This window comes from Epinephelus fuscoguttatus, linkage group LG9 (assembly GCF_011397635.1).
Source record: "Epinephelus fuscoguttatus linkage group LG9, E.fuscoguttatus.final_Chr_v1".
Taxonomy (NCBI): domain Eukaryota; kingdom Metazoa; phylum Chordata; class Actinopteri; order Perciformes; family Serranidae; genus Epinephelus; species Epinephelus fuscoguttatus.
This window is the reverse complement of record NC_064760.1, coordinates 22143754-22160231: the sequence shown is the minus strand read 5'-3', so window position 1 is coordinate 22160231 and position 16478 is coordinate 22143754. Positions and strand designations below refer to the sequence as shown.

The 16478-nt window shown below is 42.3% G+C and overlaps 1 protein-coding gene across 1 annotated transcript in view; it reads left to right on the top strand.

The window, feature by feature from the left end:
* The first annotated feature begins 4794 nt into the window (after positions 1–4794).
* Positions 4795–16478, top strand: part of ahnak (AHNAK nucleoprotein) — a 37920-nt gene continuing 26236 nt past the window's right edge. Inside the window, 2 exon segments of the mRNA XM_049586199.1 lie at positions 4795–5050; positions 12729–12794. The gene's annotated coding sequence lies outside the window, so the exon portion shown is untranslated.

Here is a 16478-nt window from a genome sequence, read left to right as displayed (position 1 = left end):
ATTTTTGGTATGACTAAGTCATGGTATGGTATGCTGTACATAATCACAGAAACTGTCAGTGTGTCATTCCGTCAGTCAGTCATTCTGTCTGTCCCACGTTTTTCTACTCACTGACGTGGTCAATCTATGTGACACTGCACATAGGCATTGAGGATTGGCATAGGTAGAAGGTGACGAAGCTACCAATGGGTATTGACTAGTTTGTAAATTCATTTCAATTTTATCATACTTAAATTTATCCATAGTGTAACTTGCTGCAGTTAAATAAATACATCTGTCAACTCCATCCATCAAAAGCCAACGGGTAGGTTAAAACCTCTGATTGGCTATACCATTCCAGGTACAGGTTTTATTAATAATTACATACCGCACACCAAGATGGCACCTATTCATTCCAATGGAGTTGCTCACCTTGCACATACGCCAAAAAAATTTCTAGCTTCTGAGCTTACTTAAGCGGTATGCCGCCCACTGATAATGTACTGTAGTGTTTCACTCACTGGCCCCGCCCATGAGTTCCCACTCGGCTCATTGACTTAGACATTATGATGACGTTACAGATTTTTAAATCGCCTTTCTCTGCTCAAGGATTGTCTCACAAATATAAAACCACCATGGCTCAAAAATTCAAAATAGTAAAAAATATTTATATTTGACCTTGACTCGAGGACTTGTTCAAGGTGTCCTGTCAAAAGTTTTACAGTCTATGGGGAAAGTGCTTTCTGGGCCTCTGGGGAATTTTTTGCTGCAATACATCAAGTGGCCACTGGTGTAAAATTTGCTGCAAGGGTGAATGGCTTTCCTGGGGGCCTGGTTCCAGGCATCTGGCAGCATTAAACTCTAACATTAGCTATGAAGTAGACAGGCTCAGGAGGAGTGTGAGCTAATGTTAGCACCTACGATGAATTGCTAGGTAAGATTAGCCAGCCAACCAGTCACTTTCATGCTGTGTTCCCATTATGAGTGACAATGCAACAGGATGACCAGCTACATTATCGTCATGTCGCTGTTGAAGTGTTGAGGCAAGCTTAACTTTGATTTATGGTGTTTTACGTCCGTACTGGCAAGAGTCAAGCATCAGTTTGTAGCCTCCTGTCACTGGCATCTACTGAATCTATACATCTATTTTGACATTCATATTAATAAGTCAAATTTGTTCATCTCAACGGGTAAAAGTATATTGTCTTCACGCGTCAAATGCGCATTAAGATGATAGAAAATGCCCTGTTATTAAGTACATTTCTGATTTCTCAAGACCTTTAGAACTGGGTGCAACCATTTCACCAGTTTCTATCAATGGATAAAATTGTATTTGGTATACATTGTATTTGCATAAGTGTCCACGCACGGCAGAATTAAATTAGAGCACATTTGGCACAGTGTTTGGTCATCTATTCTGAGTGTGTTGCCAATTCACCTTAATTCTTATATTCATTCATTCATTCATCTTCTAACCACTTCATCCTCTTGAGGGTCGCGGGGGGGCTGCAGCCTATCCCAGCTACATCGGGCGAGAGGCAGGGTACACCCTGGACAGGTCGCCAGACTATCGCAGGGCTGACACATAGAGACAAACAACCATTCACGCTCACATTCACACCTACGGACAATTTAGAGTCACCAATTAACCTAGTCCCCAATCTGCATGTCTTTGGACTGTGGGAGGAAGCCGGAGTGCCCGGAGAGAACCCACGCTGACACGGGGAGAACATGCAAACTCCACACAGAAGGGCTCCCACGCCCGGGATCGAACCGGCAACCCTCTTGCTGTGAGGCGAGAGTGCTAACCACCACACCACCGTGCTGCCCCTTAATTCTTATATATCATATAAAATGAATGCCTTACGTTATTTGTTCTACTATGACTTAATATTACTGATTATTGGGTTCTGCTGCTGAATTTGGCATCATGTTTCAGTTGATGGTGTTTGCCTCGTGTTACTGTCTGTTCATGAGTGGTAAGAATCTTTTAGGAGCAGACGTTTACCGTAAGCTATCTTGGGCTCTATTCAATTAAACAATATGCTAATGGAGCAAGGCAACCTAATCGCTAACATGCTTAGTTAAAAAGGAAAACAACAACGCTTTGAGATGGCTGTCAGAAATGACAGAGGTATGATCACGTTATACCATCTGAGACGTAACAGGTGGTGTGTTCCACATGTTTTATTTCCTAATCACTCTAGAAAAGAGAATAAGAATATCGTTAGCGTACCTTTCCGTACTGTTACAATAGGAAAACAGTAAAAAAAAAAAAAAAAAAAAAAGTGAGCTGCCAGCTGCCCAGTCGCTCTCCTCCTGGGCCTGTCTACTTAGTAATGACGATGGTTAGCATCATAGTTAAGCTAACGTTAGCGATAAGCAAACACCTGGAATGCCTGCAGGGGTATAGCCAATCAGATGTTTTAACCCGCCCCCTGACTTTTGATGGATGAATTTGGCAGATGTTAGCGCTGCAGCAAGTTAAACTTTGGAAAAATGAACATTTATATAAATACAAATATAAATAAAATTAGAAATAGATAATAAACAAATGTATGAATAAATAAATAAGTTAATAGATTATTAGTATAGAAATGAATAAATAAAGAAACAAATATATAAATACACAAATAAATTGAACATTTATATATTTAAGGTCTCAATTAATTAGTAATTTGCATATTGCATAATTATTTATTTCTTCATTTATTTAAGCATTTTATTATATAATTATATATTTATTCATTTATTTAAGTGTTTATATTATATTATATTATTTATTTATTTATTTGAGCATTTCTAATTATTTCTGTATTTATATATTTAGCTACAGCCCTTAAAACCCTCCCTAGAAACACAAGGTAAAAGCAATGGATAAATGTTTGAAATATTTAGCTAAAAGTAATGTTAATGGAGAAATGGTTGAAATAGCTTGTTTAATGGATGGATACATGATTGAAATGCCAAGGTAAAGTAACTCCCAAGTGGTAGTAGGATAAGGGCAAACCTGAACAGATATAAAGATTGATAGGTCACTTGTATGAAAAAAACTACAGTATCCACTCATCTAACAACGTTTAAACAACACACTGTTTAAAATCAATCAGTGAACACAGCTGATAATGCTGATAAGGATTTACTTGAGTTCATCTGCTAGAGCTGTGGGGGAACTTGAGAAACTTCCTTGAGAGAACTTGAGAGAATTTCTATCTTAAAAATACTGGTGCAGTTACAGGGTTTTATCAGGCATTTTCATCTGAGCCTGTAAGGTCTCATGTGCTGACCTTAATATTACCCGTAGTCCCATGCTGAATTTGTCTGAGGCACCACCCAATATGACTCAAAGGCTCATGTCATTTTTTCTTTTACCTCTCCACCACCCTGAAATGCATGCACAAATTCAACTGCGTTGTTGTTTAGCCTGTGTGATCACTTGCGATGTTTTCTCAAACAAAAGTCACAAAGTGTGGGAAAAATATTTTCTAATATTGGAGGGAGTTAAATGGCGCTCTGTTGACTTTGGCTGGCCCTGCATTAGAGCATGTAGAGACAAAGCCTGTGTCTCTGCGCAGACTGAAACGGGTGTAGCAAGCCTTGTGAGAGGAAGACTGAAACACCATACAGCAGGCCTACATCATGGCTGTAAGAGGAACAGCACCAAGGCTATGACTATGATGTTTCACTCTTAAAAAAGAAATCTTTCATGTGACACTAGCTATTACAAAATTATGCAGGGAAAAGAGCGTAGTCTTTATACTGGCAGTGACTCAGTTTACTATTATAATTGCCATAATATCCGCATATGAAATGGCAGAATAAAGCTTTCAAAATCTTCCATATAGATATTATAAAATCCAAAATAGAAATAAAGTTATTAAACATAAAACCTGCAGCTATGAATGCAATTCAGTGAGACTTGGTTTAGGGTGGGCATTGTTAAAACAATAACCTTTAGAGAATCCTGTCTTGTAAATACAAGCTTTGTAAGTAAAGCACTCACTCCTTAGTCATTATGCTAATGATAACTTAGTGTGCTTTTGTGTGCAGTAATTTAAATGCTGTAATAACATGTTTATGCCAATGCCCATCATATGATACCCACATTGTGGCGTGTTGCTCTTTGTAGGCTGCTTCATTCTTACTCTAAATGTGAGTAAAAAACAAGTGAAAATAGTTTTTTTTTGTTCATTCTGTTTAATAAATAGATTATAGAGTGACGAGAATTTAAGAAAAGATACAGTTGGTTTTGACTGCTGTGCTGATCATAGTGTTAGCATTTATGCAAGGCAGGTAAATGCCTCCTTTTGGCCTACAGTGCGGTGTGTCACATGCCTTGAATTAGCTTAATAAAACAGTCAAAATGTGTACTTTCAGGGTTTTTTTATTATTATTAGCAGCAGCAAAGATAAAGCACAAAATATCCAGTCATACTTTGCTTGAATAATAACTAATATGGACTTAAAAGTGTCTTCTCAGTCACTGCTAGACGCTGACTTTGATATTGTAAGTGCCTTTGATAAAAGCAGATTTAAAAGTGCTGAATGCTGGTAACAGTTTGGTGATACACGTAGGTATTTATGGGCATTTAATGTTGCTATGTTATAGTTCATTAACATTTATTTCCTTTCTTCAAGCAGAGGTTTCTTTTCCTGTTGCATGTCATCTGAGCCCTCTGTGTGAAGCAGTGGGTGGTCCCACGGCTGGTGAGAGCCACTCCCTCGCACCGGTCCCCTCCCCTGTATTCCCCTCCTTCTTCAAACCAGGAGCCCTGCCCTAGCTCCCTATCCAACCACTCTGCTCAGCCCAGAGGAGCAGCCACACAGAAAAAAAGTTTAAATCAACTCAGCGCAGAAGAGGGAGGAGGGAGAGAGGAGAAGAAAGGGGGGGGAGAAAACGCCCTGGAAACTTGGTTGATCAAGAAATAGGAAAAGAGTGACAGAATCCTAACAGACTGCAAAGTTGTGACTGGAAGAAGTGCTTTCCTTGGGCTGGGTAGAAGGGGACACGACACGTTTCCAAGGATGCTCAAGCTGGTGTGAGGCTTCTCGGGCGCAAAGACTGCGCACAGGTAAAGATGCACTTTTTACTTTTCTCTGATTGAAATGAATGTTTATTTCAAAGTGTGTTTGCAAATGTTGCTGTCAGCTGTGCTTTGTTTCAAACTTACTTGTGCTGGAAAATAGCAACCGGCTTGTAACAACTTGGTCAAAGTTGAAACAACTAAGTTGCAAAATCCAGCATTCCTGAAATATCCCAACGGGCGATTGTGAGTGTGTGTATCAATGGGAAGATTACAGTGACTTTGTCCTACTTTATTATGTGCGGTTATCTCCTGTGGTATCCTGTGGTTTGTCCTCAACAGAGGTTTTGCTATAGGGAGGTTTTCTAGGAAGAGAAAAATGTGGATTAGTTGCTATGTTTTTCTGTCAAGGTGCAAAGTGGCATTATTTTTGTGTGAATATCATCATGCTATGAGTTTTAAATGCTGATTTATAAGAGCAAAAGACATGAGAAGTGGGTGTGTACCCACAGCCACCACATGAATGCAGAGGGCTTGACTGGAGTTGCGCACTTAACTTTTCTTTTAACTTCACACAATTGTTGCTCTCCAAGGTGCATCGGAGTTGTGAGCCTGCTGTTATAGAACGAGTTTAGGGTATTCTCATATGATTCTAAGAAATAAGAGACGCGCAAAATCACTCCGTAGTGATTTGACTATTGTGCAACGTGGATGTCCTTTGCATACACATAATCTCTAGTCTTTGGGATTGTAAGCTTTTTTAACATCACTGGATAGTCCCACGCAGTGAATTAAAGTTGCATGAAAGAAGTTGCAGAGAAATAAGAGTCCCAGCATACGCCCTTTGCTGACACTGGGAGGTTTAAAAAGTAAAGGTAATTTCTCTACGAGAGCTTGCAGCAACAAGCTTGGGTGTGGATTCCTCTCTTTCACCTCTCTCCACCCCCTCCTTTTTTTCCCCTCCCTCCCTTCTTGCTTTGCTGTCTCCACACAGAGGCACACCCTTTACAGCCAAAAAAAAAAAAAGAGGAAAAAACCTATACATGCTGCAGACGGCTGTCGCAGTTGGTTCCTCTAAACACATTCAAAGCTCCTTCCTGGGGTATCCAGGGGGTTTCAGCAAAAGTTTAAGCACTGATCATAACTTTTTCTGTCCACTGTGCCGTAGAATTATTAGTCATATGGAACAATGAAAACCTCATGTGGGCCTTCTTTTAATGCAGTCTGCTATCGTGGAATGCGACAAATGTGTATTCTTGCTATGATATAAATCAGTTTCTTGAACGAGTCGTACCTCTTTTGCAGCTGGCGTTACGTAAGAGAAGGTTGGAAACTATCACTGCTGCTTTGTACTGAGGCGTGTTTGTTTCTTATGACTTACTTTTTCAAAAATCTTGGACTGAGGGAGATTTCTCTTTTTATTTTACCAGGGGTTGCTTAACCTGGGCGCCTGGCCAGGGTGTGCAGGGGAGGAAAGAAGTGGGGGAGAGAGGAGAAGAAGGAGGGAGGAAGACTGGGAAAGGCAGTCAGGGAGTGAGTTGGTGAGGGGGGATGGGCGGGGCGGGGGCGAGGAGGGGAGTAATGGAATGTAGTGGTTTGGAAAGACAAGCTAATTGAAACCAGGTTTGAGGCATACAGAGGGGAGCTTAGACTTCGCACTTTTGGAGTAAAAGAGAAACGCACTTTATCTGCCTAAAAAGTTGAGAGTTAGATCTTTCAGCCTGGCTTGTGTGCGCATTTAAAGCACACGCGGCATCTTTTCAGGTGTGGATCAAACTAGAATCATCATATACAGTCTGGCCTGCATCTGATAGGATGTAGTTGTTCAAAGTGATGATAAAAAGTTAAGGAAAAAGCAGAGCAGGCGTAACCCTTTGTTGAATGTGAATTAAAAGTCAAATTTCTCAGCGAGGAGTTGTCTGTCCTCCACTGCTCCCTGTTGCCACACCCAAAAATCATTTCAGTGTTAGGGAGAGCTGCTCTATGCTCGGCTCTGCAAACAGTCTTTTCTACAATGCGTACTTAACTCATGTTGAGCGACCACCAGCTGTAAATGTCTGGCGTTTCTTAAATTGCTCTTGTCAAGGTGATTGATTGTGACACAGTCTGCTTTAAGAGCCAAATGGTGACACGGGGCTGAAAGGTCTTTGGCCAGTAGGTTGTAATTTAAGCAATAACATGTTTCTTGTTCATTTAAAAAATTTGTGTCGTACGTGATCATATGGCTCAAAGTACTGTATTACATATGTTACTGCAGATGGTGAGTTTTGCTGCAAGCAAGGGTATGGACTTATACAAACATAATAAATATGAAACAGATATTTCCAGCGCTGAAACTTTCAGAACCGGTTCCTGACTGCCTCCAGCTAAAACGCTTGTCGGTTAACAGGGCCTCATCTCGGCTTGGGGCGGATACTGTTTGTCTAAATACTTGAGCTGTCTACCAATGCAGCAGTACAGAGGCCACATTATGTTGTCACCTGGGGTAGTGTGAGGCATCTGGAATTCCAAAAACCACACTGTAAAATTCTGAAGACATTTAATTGCCTAGTCATCATAGCTGCGCCATTGGCGGTGTGCACTGCCAGTCACGCTGATTTTGTTGCACTTGCCACCCATGTGACAAACAGCATCTTCCTACTAGCCTTAAGAAAAGGACATGCCTCATGACTGTTTGGAGTCTTAGCTGGATCATGTCAAGATATTTTTCACAGAAGCCCTATATATTCTTGTCCTGTTGAGTGGCAGTCAAGGCAAGAGGAGCGGTATTACTCAGCCGTGCCAGTGTGAAACGGAAAGAAACTGGTCTCTAGCACACTTCCTCTGTCATTTCCTCATGGGTTTGTTGAGTGGGTGGCTGGAAGGAGGGACAGCAAGGAGAGGCAAAAAAAAGGAGGTGGATATAGTGAATAAGCTAAAAGAAGGGAGGGTGATTGAAATCAAACCATAATTTATTTTTTTCACACTTGGCATTATTTAGAAGCAGGGCTCAACTTTCGGACATCCTGCTACTCCAGCAGACTCTCTGAAGTCCCACCCTAGGGATTGGTTAAATAAAACAATAGCAAATTTGTAGATAGGCAACCGTTCCAGGAGGGGAAGTTTAGTTTTCATCCAGCTGCAAATAAACATCTAACTGTAGTGTGCGATTTTAGAAAGTCTTTCTAGGCAGTCCATCCAGCCAGCCACTCCCTTCTCATCCATCCAGTACTGGTTTGGAATGTTTCAGCATGTCCTCCTCAGTATGCTCTGCGGAGCACCTATCATTAGCATGGCTTGCCTTGTTGTTGAGAAATAGTGATTTAAGAAGTATGATGAGATAGTCATTGCAAGTCACACATAATACCTCTGCAAGTCACACCCATGCACATGCATGCAATTCAGACTTGTTTACTATAGCTCTAAGTTTGGTGGGGCTTCTGCAGGCATGGGATTTAAAAAGGGTGTGAATCATTTTTCTGATAAGCTGACAACCATTCCCACTGCTCTGCTAGACATCTGCTATATGAATCCATCCAAAAATAATAAACTGTAAATGACTGTTGACTTACTGCGTAGTCTACCTGCCCTCCCACTAATTATCTAACTTGCACCCCAACCCCCACAAGCGCTGTTATGTTGCCATGCGCAAGGAATGACAGGCGGCATCTGTTACAAAACCTCTGTTTGGAACGAGGCAGCCAAAATGTCAGGGCAACAGGGCTTGGAATGTAAATTTAGAAATACATTCAGCTTTGTTTGGGTTTTCTTTATCTGCCACAAGATACTCACGAATGGCACTCATAACAACCCAACACTTGCTCTAAAACCTGCACTTCTGGTGTGGTCTAAATGCTAAGTATGAACACATATCCTAAAACTTTGCACTTCTGCTTCAAGGTCTACAGCTAAGAAAGTCTTATGTCTATATATACATTCTGCTGCTATGGTTGCCATCTTGCCCTCCTCTTAACCTTCTTGTCTCCTGCTCCATGAATGGACTTGCATTTGTTCTTGTTCAAACAGCAGCTGTGAAAGACAAACTAAATTGAGTTGAAGTTGTGCAGTTATATGGCACAGCCTATATAAGGTTGCTATGGGTGTCTGTACACCTCATGTGAGTTCTTATTTATGTAGCAGAACTGTGTAAACTTCACTCCTCTCTTTCTCTCTCTCTCTGGAATAACTAGTTATGCTACTTTAAAATTTGCATACTCAATTATTCCGTAGCTCTGTCCTTCATCGTTTTTTGTTTTTTTATTTGTTAGTTGCTCAATGCACTTGGCTCTCAAATTGCCCATAGGCACCAGTCCAGAATCACTTCTCATTTCAGAACTTCAGCTACAGCCAAAATGTTTTATTTTTGCAAAAAGGTTACTGCTGTTTTCTGTTGTATAGCCCATGACACTATAGTTCAACCCAAGTTCTTGAGAAGACAAGGAAAAACTCCCCTAAAAACCTTAGCGCATGAGGAAAAAATGGGAGAAACCCCGGGAGAGGAAACTCGAAGTGAGATCCTCCCTCCTTTGGATGCCTCGGGGTGTAATAGAGAACAATGAGTAATGATAGGAGCCATGATTTTTCTGATACTTGTCGCCTCATATAGTATAGAACGTTTCCTTGACCTTCCTTTTGTGGACACGAGGCTTGGAATATCACTTACACGAAACTCAAGAAACGAGTTGTGTCTCTCAAGCCCTGGTCTTGTTTGCGATCTCGTAAAAAGCAAGAGAAGAGGATTTTAAGAGTTTTCTTCAGTTTTTCCATTTTGTGCACAAACTCCTGCCAAAGTCACAATAGTTTAATCAGCAGCAGGCCAAGTTGGCGTCAGTGGGCAGGCTTTGGTCTTATGCAGGACTTGTGGTTTGGTTTAGGGCTATGTTGACTATGGAGTGCAGAAAAGAACCATTTTTTTTGACGTGCATTCCTTTCATATGTGTCACACATGCATGTCCTATCTGCGTTTTTGAGGGAGGGGCGAACCTACGCCGGGGCCTGCTGTGCCTCTTTCTGCGTCAGACTACAGTGAAGGGAGAGGAACAGGGAGTGTGGTCTGTTTTGACAACATAACTGATTTGGTCACTGCTCGTCTCTCCTCCTTTCCCTCTGTGCACTGAGTGCCTTTTTATTTGGTCATAATCAAATCTTATCACTCACCAGCACCACTGTGCCTGATCCACTTAGGATTGAGCTTTAATCATTGTCACACTGCTCCTGTTTGCTGTTCACCAAATTAATTGGATTTGGCAGTCAACTTGATGGACTGACTGCAGCCACTTTGATCAGTCTCCAGTGTGCTTTGGCCTACTTAAACACAAACCAGGACAGTCCAGGTATGCACCCTTGAGGCATTGAGGAGGACACAAGCGCTAGGGTGGGGTTTAGATGGAGGGCAGTTAAGGCCAAAACACACCAGCGCTGTATGACGCGCGTCAAAACAGCCGCCTCCATTATTTTCTATTTACAAACCCACACCGGCGGTGGCTCGATGCGCGAACTGGAGTGTGCAATAGAAATCCGGTTGATGCCCCGCAGCGCGACGCTTTTTGTGTGTGTTGGGGGCGGCACTTGACTCGCGTCAGTGACGCCGGCATCATATGACGCCACCAGTGTGTTTTGGCCTTTAGGTGTAGGGTGTAGGGCGCTGTTAGTTGCATCTACCTGATACACAGGTGGAGCCAATTAGAATGATGATGATGACAATGGTGATACTGATACCCAGCCACTCCTGTGCTTTGAGAGAGTGTGCCTTTAAATGCCCATATCTGACTGAGTGTGGTGTTCTTGTTTATTTGAGCAGAACCTGGAGGTTGGGGGGGGGGGGCACTCAGACAGGGTGCAGGGTGGGCGGTATAGAATGAAGCTGGAGTCAGAGAGAAAGAGGACATTTCTTTGGAATTAGTCACTGTGGGGAGAGGCTGGGCTCCCTTCCAGCTGGCCTGACGGCTCTATCAAGGAATGTGTGTGACTGGAGGCCTGGGTGGGGCTGTGGACTGAGCTGCTCCCTCTGCAAGCAGAACACACAGGCGAAGCGACGTGATCCGCCTCGTGGACCGCGGCGTGGTATTTCTACTCTCCAACGCGGCATGTGTTTTTATTTGCTTTCCCCGCGCTTGGTGACCACAGTTCACCTTACCGTGCATGCCTGCGTGCGTGTTTATGTGTGCGGCCTCACCAAGGTATGGGGAACAGAATGTGGGGTGAACCTATTTCTAACGTTCCATGTATGTGGGCGTTATTGCAAATATTATATGTTATTGCCATTCATCAACAAAGCTCACAAAAAATAACCCACAGGCATTTCTTTCACAATCAGAGATCTCACATGCCCTTAATCTGATCCAGGCTAATTCTGTCTCACATTACCTTTACACTGATCTACCTTTGTCATTCAGTCAGCCCTTCACCTGAGTGACTCCCAACATGGCAGTCTGATTAATTCGTGTCTGTAACAAGAGCATGGGTTAGAGAGTGTACACAGCTGCTCTGGTGCAAGTCTTCCAACACAAACATAATGACAACCACGCACTGGCTGGCATTTATCTCAGCTATGCCTCATCTATTTCAGCTTGGGACCTGTTCAAAAAGGTTATCAACAACAGCACATTCGTAGACAAATCTCGAAAGCGTATTACAAGCTTTGCACCAATGGCACTTGTTTTTAGAAGCATGTTTAGTCACTTTCTCTAGATTGCATTTAGCGTTTGGCAGAGGTATAGTTTCAGAGTCTCACTAACACAGTCGTTCGGCATACTTTTCACAAAGTAATAAGCAATTTTGTTTATTGAACATGTGGAGCTGGGGAGGGGGAGGTAAACGACAGGGTTGAAGAGCCTGTCTTGGAAGAATTTTTGTGAGGGATCTGTTCCCACTGGTAGATGCCTGTCTGTGCACGCATCAAGTTTGGTTCTGTTTGTACTGGGACTGACAAAGAGAAGGCTTTGTTTCACAATATGCCGGTGGGCTGAGGCAACACTCCTCATAAGTCCGGTAATATTTTGGGCTTGTCACAGCGGGTAAAAGTAAGATTGACTTGGTATGCAGTATGACACTTAGAGCCTTAATCACGAATACAGTTGCAACCTTATTTTATCGATATAATGGCTCATGTGGCTGCCTGTTTCCGCTGTTATACTACACTGCTTTTATACTTTACACCTTTGCAGTGCAGTCTTGAGCAACGAAACTAGAGCAGAGTAATTCACAAGCATAATACATTTTATGGAATTAGTCTCTTTTTTCCTCTGAGTTTCAAATTCCACCAAGCTGAACTGGATCCTAGTGTGTTAGTGTGTCTGACTATCTGCCCTGCAGAAGTGGGGCCACACCAAACAAGTAGCTGGATTTATTTACTCAAAGGGAGTCTTTTGCATAGCAACTTGCCAGGGTCAATACTGCTGCTACTGCTGGTTAACTATTAAAGCCTCTAAAGGCTCTGATTGGTCATGGGAAGGTCCATTGAGCATGAGCAATAAAATGCCATGAGCAAATCTTGAATGGAACCAAAGTATATGTGGCTTTGTGTGTCACAGTGGGACACACCTCTTAACGCAACAGTGACCCAAGTGTGAGGAATATCCTTTGTTATCTGTCAAACATGCAACTAAAATGTGGTGTGTTGTTGTGAGAGAGTGAAGCAGAGTGAAGACAGGGTGGGCTTCTTTTGTATTGTCCATGATAACAGTAGAACTTCTTGTCCTCTTATCATATAGTTAAATCTTAATCTTGTTTTTTTTTCTGTCAACAGAAGCGAAGAATTCAAGAAAACCACAGCATCAAACTGAAGGCCTCGGCCTTGCTTGAGCAATCCAAGGTAAGTGTCTTTAGACATAATGCAAGAGATCCACACAACACATCTGTTATTGGTTGAGTACAGAAAAGACATTTCTTATCACCCATCACTCCACTCCAAGGCCATCAAGTCAATGTCACCTTAGAACAGCGTTATATTATGCGGCCAGACGCCAAACCTCTGTTGGAATGTTTGTTGCACAGTTTCCTTTGAACCTGGAAGGTCGTGCCACTGCCATTCAGCTGTGAAAGGCCTGCCTTTTGGAAACCTGACACTTGGCTGCTTCTGCTCGCTGTGCCTCCTCTTTGCACCCCTCCTTCCTCCCCCTAGACACCACCTGTTCCACTCGAACCCCTTTCCCCTTCTTACGAAACAACCCTGTCAAAAGCTAGCCGGATGCACAGTTTTAACTGTTTGTTGGCAGCTGTAGAAGATTTATCCCTTACAAGTGGAGGGAAAGGTTGCAGAAGATGCTAGACCAAACCTAAACCCTATGCAGGCCAATGACAGGCTATAAGAGAGTCATAGCCACAAAAGCGCCTTGGTTGCACTCTAGTTAACAGGAGCTTTTGTCTGGCTGGCTGTCCTCACATCCCCTCTTGTTCAGCACAACATACCAGGCCATAATAAAATGCGATAGATAAACGAGCTCATCTGTTTCCCTTGGCTCTCATGCCTCCATGGTTTTCTCCAACACCTCTTGCAAAAATCTCATTTTGTTTGATCTTCAAATATGCTTCTGATTACATCATTAAGCGAATTTAAAGACATGTGACATCAGGAATGTCAGTCTCAGGCATGTCAGAGAAATGAAAGGGAAAGAAAAGCGAACTGGGTGATTGTCATGTTGCCTGATTGCTTCAAGTCACAGACCGCCTGCCTGTCTTATGATCCCAGGCACAGAGCCTTACTTATTTAGAATCCATTTAAGACACAATTCATGTCTAATCACATGATCTTTGTCATGTTAATTGTTTCTCTGTGCTTTATTTCCAAAATAGGTTATGCTATGTTAGGGCAAGCTTGTCTACAGAGGGGGGTTCTTAAACTGGAGATTGATAAAGAATGAAGACAGAGAGTGAAGTGTATAAATATTCAGGATGTCCTCCGCACAGCTGTTGTAAGCTCCCACGGACACTTCAGTGATAGCCTTGTATTTGTTGTTCCTATTCCCCCTCTCACTGTTAACTCACAAGCTGAAGTTCCACAGAGCAGTTTCACAACCATTCCTCTCCCTTTCCCACTTACTTTCTTGCTCACTTTCATTTTTTTTTTTTACCGTTTCCTCTTCTCTACATCTCCCTCTCTCTCTCTCTAAGTTCCTTCCTTTCCCCCTATATTGCTGCGAGCCTCAGCTCCTCCCTGCAGCTTGCTGCCAGAAATATGTCAAAGCTGTGAGAACAAGGACAGCTCAAATAGTTCACTCTGGATCAGGGAGAGCCTCTGAGTTAGGGGAGAAGGAAAAGACGGTTAAATATGTAAGGTAATTGTGTTTTAAAAAATAGATAGAGGGAGAGAGAGAGTATGAGAGTTGTGTCCCGAGGTTATCCCTGTGAGTGAGAAATAGAGGAATGAATAAGAAAACTGTTTTCTCTCCCTCGCTCTTAGGGAAGTTTTTGTGAACACATGGATGTTGCCTCCCCCTTTCCTTCTGTGACATAAAAAAAAAACAAAAACGTAATCAAGCCAACAATAATATGTGCCTTGTTTGAGAGTCAAAATGCCTCATATTCACTGTCGCCTTCTCAAACTGAAGCTGAATAGTTCTATGTAATGCCAACAAGCACTGAGAAGCATGTGGACGAAAAAAAAGTGTGAGGAAACCAAGATCACGTGAAAGGCTTGTCGGCTATTCTTGTCTGTTTTCATTAACTGAATGAGGAGAGGAGATAGATGTGTAAAATGAACCGCATTGTGACCCATGGGAAAAACACAAATTCTTTTGGTTCAGTCCAAATACTCTCGGGCTAGGATCAGAGCGTCCGGGGTTAAGATGCTATAAGTGGCAGTGTCAGTTGACCTCAGTGAAATTCGATCTACACGAGTTAATTGGGTAAAGCTGGGTCCTTGGCTCTACAAACTGCCTTGTTTGTTCCCTCCATGCTCCCACATTTCAGCTGTGTCTGATGCATATAATATCATGTATACTGTAAGGCTGGAGGTCTTGATAGATTCATGTTACTAGCTTAGTCAAGCCACACTGACAGAGACAATAAAGAGAGACAGAGAGCGTGAGGAGGGAGCAGATCAGGTTCTAGATGCCTGCAAGTGGTTGGCGTCATATTTGGCATAAACACCATGCCTATCTGCGGTATTATCACTCTCAGTGGCCCTGGCTTTTGTTTTTCAGTCCCAAGTGTGTGCAAAAGGCCGTTTCAGAGAGTGGGCTTAATGTTACCTCAAAGCATTGCTGGCATTTTTCAGTATTTCCAATCATGCAATCTCAGTCTATTTATTGACTGGTGCTAATTGGTGCATTGCTCGTTGTGTGCCCTTGGACAGGGTCCAGCAAACTAGGGAGACCAGTTTGCAAACCACCCAGCATTCCAAACTGTCTGTTTATTAATGCGTTCTCACACACCCTAACTCTCACAAAACCTACAAAGACCTACATGCACCATATAGACTTAAAGCAAACTAGCCAAAACATAGGTGTTGCCTTCTTCTAACCTTCTCATTTGTTTAAAAATCTCTTTGCTGACAGTGTGGCGAGAGTGGCAGATGGCCGTTGACCAAGTTACACTTATTACGGACCTTTTTGAAACAGCTGTTTCTTTATCTTTGCCTCGGGTTCCTCTTGTTCCCAGCAGCTTGTTATCTTGTAGAACAGTGTGGCAGCTTCAGTGAATGGGGAATAGATGTTTGGCTTACTGGTGTAATGTTATTTACAGTGGTGCAAAATAGTATTGAATGAACATGTAAGTGTGTTTTTAGACATTTTACCTCAAAGGAGAAAGTCATGGCAGGGTTGTAACTTCATTGAGACCTTCTGAGTGACTGTGGGAAAATGTATGACCCTCCTTCCACCATCAATAATCTTAGATATTTTTTATATTCACACAAAATGTAGGTAGTATTGGAGCCAATGTAAACAAGTAAACAGCATGGAGGCAGTGATAGTAATGTCTTAAGCATATTGCCAGTCCTCTTTACAAACTGCATCATCACACAAGCTGTGTGTGCACTTTGGGCGAATATGGGTGCCTGACAGCCACACATCCTACCACACACCACCAACAAAATTTATTAAGCCCACATATCACACTTAAACACGTCGCAGCATGCACAAAGCCAGCATTAGCAACATGTGCATATTAATAACACTTATCCCAAATAAACTGCAACATACACAGCAGTGGCAGCAGTGGACAGAATATTGATGTGGCGTGGCAGCCGTTATTGGTTTTTGTATACTCACCCTTTGGTTATAAAAAGTTATTTGAAAATGACCTTTTGGAGATGAGAAAAAAAAACAAACTATGATCCCTTACCTTGCCTGCACCACATCCAGTGGGCGGTTAAAGGTGAACTAAGCCCATTTTCAAAATTCATACATGTAATTTCTATGGAGTAAGACAGTTTGAAAAACATTAGTAGACATGAACAACTCTCTCCTAAATCCAGGTGCCAGCATGCGAAAACTCAAACTTGTGATGTCATATGGTATAAAGACTGGCACTGCTCCATAGTCTATGAATTGAGAAA